The 3,761-nt window shown below is 44.1% G+C and overlaps 1 pseudogene; it reads right to left on the bottom strand.

The window, feature by feature from the left end:
- Positions 1-1,920: 1,920 nt before the first annotated feature.
- LOC119294212 lies at positions 1,921-3,082 on the bottom strand (annotated as a pseudogene).
- Positions 3,083-3,761: the final 679 nt, after the last annotated feature.

Genomic DNA, 3,761 nt, shown 5'->3' with positions numbered 1-3,761 from the left:
TACCAACGATTGACCATTCACGAATAGGGCATTCAACAACATCATAAACAAACTTTATGAGCTAGTAGACTTGATGATAAACACATTCAGGATGCATGGAAGAATTAACCTAGCTACAAAATCATACTATAACTAGCCTCATCCCCCACACTGAGTCACTCTATCAACTTTGAACATAAACCTAACCAGATAAAGTTACAACAGGCATTAATCTAGCAAAGATGAGACTTGTCGCATTCAATAGTCGACGGCCCAGCCAATCTACTCTTGAGGAGGTCCCCTTGTGGTGATGGTCCACGGCCTCCTCGGCCTCGACCACGGCCCCTTCCTCCATCACCTTCTGCACATGAGATTAATAAGATAACATTGCTTAGTGGTGATTAAAACCATATTCAGAGAGGAGTTGGGCAACTGGAAAAGAATTATTCAAAGGAATGCGAATTTATAATATCATCACTACTTTCTACCGAAGTCAAAGCACAGTATTAAAGATTTAATAAGTAACAAACACATTAACAATGCACCAAGAAGAGAATGAACCCATACTTAACTATTAGACAAATGCAGAGCACCTATAATACAAGTATATATTATGCTCCTCTAAAGATAGCTTATTTGTTGAGGCTCTCATATGGCCAGAGTTGTTCATCAGTAAATCTTTTGTGTGACTTCAATTGTCAAAATCGGTGAATTTGTTTCTTGTGCAGCTGTGGCAGCATCTTGAGACCTAGTACAACTGCAATTAACTAGGCAGGGCAAAGCAAAGCTAGCTTGCTCGGTCCTTTTCGATCGACTTTCAAGGTGAAAAAGCAAGCAGACAAGAAACAGCACTTGCACAATAACATCCACAATAAGCTAGTTGCAACATATGGAACATTCTTGTTTTCTTCATATTACACTACAGGTGACAGGCCTCAACATGCCCTGCCACTTAATGTCAGACAAAACGCACTGACTATATCTTTGACAGATTGGGCAGTAAGTTTATCATGCCGTGCCCAAATTCGAGGAGCATAAATACATCAGGTGTGGTGTATAGGTGGACGGTAACCATAGGGAGACATTGTCCACGACGTACTATTCCCAAGGCGTCTACCAGTTCAAGAATCAGAGTCACTTTCTGTATCGGAATGCACGTCAAACGGTATTATTTCTGTTCGTGTTTGCCTCAAGTGGCGGCATATCATCATCCTCATCTCCATCCTCATCAGAGTTGTGCAATGTCGTTCCTTCTAGCCCTGTCGCCCGCCCATTGGGACTTGACTTGAAGATAGCCGGCCTGGCATAACAAAGATGAGTTAATCAGGGGCACCCAATGGAGAGGAAGGACGACAAGCTAACAATCCTGATTTTATCAAGTAGATAGACTACTGATGCAGAGCTCATACGAAAGCACAAATAAAAAAGATGGAATTAACCAGCCCAGTCCCCAGTTAAGTTACAGGATCCATGAGTTGAGCAACAGTTTCAACAACAACATTCCTTCCACTTGTTGGTTTGTACCTCAACTGCGATTGGATAGGAAACACTTGCAGAAAGGAACAAGAAACAGGGGGAAAACAAGAAACTAGTAGTAGTAGTAGTAGCACTCAGCTGAATTGTTGGAAAACTCTTCTTGGTGGTCACAATTGTACCTACTATAACATGCAGAAATAACAAGCAGCATATGGAACAAAATCTTGTTTTCTTCATATTACAGCACAGGTGACGACGACAAGCTTCGTCATGCCCTGCAGCCACTTAATGTTGTACTACAAACTCACTCAGACTTTATCTTTGACAGATTGGGCAACAAGTCTATCATGTCCTGCCCAAATTCGACAAGCATAAATACATCAGGTGTGGTGTACAGGTGGATGGTAACCATATATAGGATGACATACATCGTCCACGGCTCCTATTCCCAAGTCGTCTACCAGCTTAAGAATCAGAGTCACTCTCTGTGTCGGAATGCACGGCAAACGGTCTATTCCTGTTTGTGTTCGCCTCGAGTGGTGGCATATCATCATCGTCGTCTTCTTCTTTGGAGTTGTGCTCTTCCTCAGCCTGCGATGTCGTTCCCTCTTGCCCTGTCGCCCACCCATTGGGAGTCGACTTGAAGATAGCCGGCCTGGCATAACAAAGATCGAGTGAATCAGTAACAACCCTGGTTCCATCAAGTAAACTACCCGATGCAGGGCTCGTGCGAAAGCATAAACAACAAACTGGTACATTATTATTAGAAAGGCCTCCTAGCTAGGAAAACTTTTAGTTTCTTCAATCCTACTGTGGTATTTTGCCATGATTTATACTACATCAACATTTGATTATAGTATCAGTTCTCGGTGTCATTTTTCATGATCAAGCAAAACCTGAATCAAACCATTTAGGCTATTGAAATGCATTCGTACCGTGCATATCACATGGAATGTGAATTCAATCTAATGTTTAAGAAGGAAAAAAACAAACTGGGCTTTGAAACCTGCATATGCACAGTATACTATTGAAAGAAACAGCTGAATGAACTGACAGTCAACCACAAGCATATGAACCACGCCATGTATATGCACATACTGCCTGCTCGGTCCCATATTAGAGGAGGCAGTATAGTATGCACGTGCACGTACCATGTATATGCACATACTTCCTACTTCCAGATTCGAGAGCCTCGTCCCTCCCACTAGCATCCACAAGCACGAAATTCCCTGCACATTCACTCATTCATTCACAGTTCTTGATCAGAGCTACTGTAGTTTTTTTTAGCGTGGCCAAGTATAAAAGCCAAGCCATTTGGTACTAAATAAATTACTGACCGTTCTTGATCCAGAAGCTCGTCTGGAACTTGGCGGGGAAGAGGGCGAGAGACTTGACGCCCTCGCCGTCCGTCACCTAGCACCAGCACGGCGGCAGCAGGAAGGAGTGAGGAAGAAGCAAGAAGCAATTTTGAAGAAAAGAGAGGGAAGGAAGGAAGAAGGTAAGAAGGTACCTCGATGAGGTTGGAGCCGCGCAGCGTGACGACCTGCATGATGCTCTCGCCCTCCGCCAGCGTCACCGCGGTGCCCTCCTCGCACGCGCGCCGCAGGTTCTTCCTACCGCCTTTCATCCGACGGCGCCGCAGCCCACCGACAGAGGGAAGGTTCTGGTGCTGGACTCAACAGGTGTAGCGGCGGCGGCGGCGGCGGCGAGGCCGAGCAAGCTCTTCTCTTGTTGCGGCGGCGGTCCGCTGCTCGGGTGGGGGAACTAGCTTTTTTTTTTGAGAATCAGGTAGGAGAACTAGCTATAGGTAGGACTGCAGCACATAACACGCCCAGCCCACTATGTATGTGGGAGTGGGCCTTCCAACCATGGGGCTTCAGCAAATCAATGGCCCCTCTAAACATTATAACACTACTTTGGTTTTTAGGTTCACCGTGGCAAAACATAAACAAAACAAATGCTACCACGTGACATATGTGGTAAGAAATCTAAATAATTCAAAAAATGCTAATTTCGTCAATTTAAATAATAATGGAAACTAGATTTTGTGACACCAACAAAAAAAACCCGGGAATTGGGTTAATTTTATTTCATGCTCGGTCTCTATGCCCGCCCCTTGGCGTAGAATGAGCTTAAGGTCCTTTTTAAAATGTTTACAAGTTCTACAAATAATAATTTTAATTCATACAATTTAATATTCTTAAGGTCCTTTCCGAAATGTTTACGGTGTATCAAAATCCAGCTCAAAACAGCGCATGTCCACGGTGTAACCGACAAAATTGGGATAGAGTGGTGGGAGCTAGACG

The sequence above is a fragment of the Triticum dicoccoides genome, chromosome 4B (assembly GCF_002162155.2).
Source record: "Triticum dicoccoides isolate Atlit2015 ecotype Zavitan chromosome 4B, WEW_v2.0, whole genome shotgun sequence".
Taxonomy (NCBI): Eukaryota; Viridiplantae; Streptophyta; class Magnoliopsida; order Poales; family Poaceae; genus Triticum; species Triticum dicoccoides.
The sequence above is the reverse complement of the archived record's forward strand: the minus strand, read 5'-3'. Positions and strand labels throughout refer to the sequence as shown.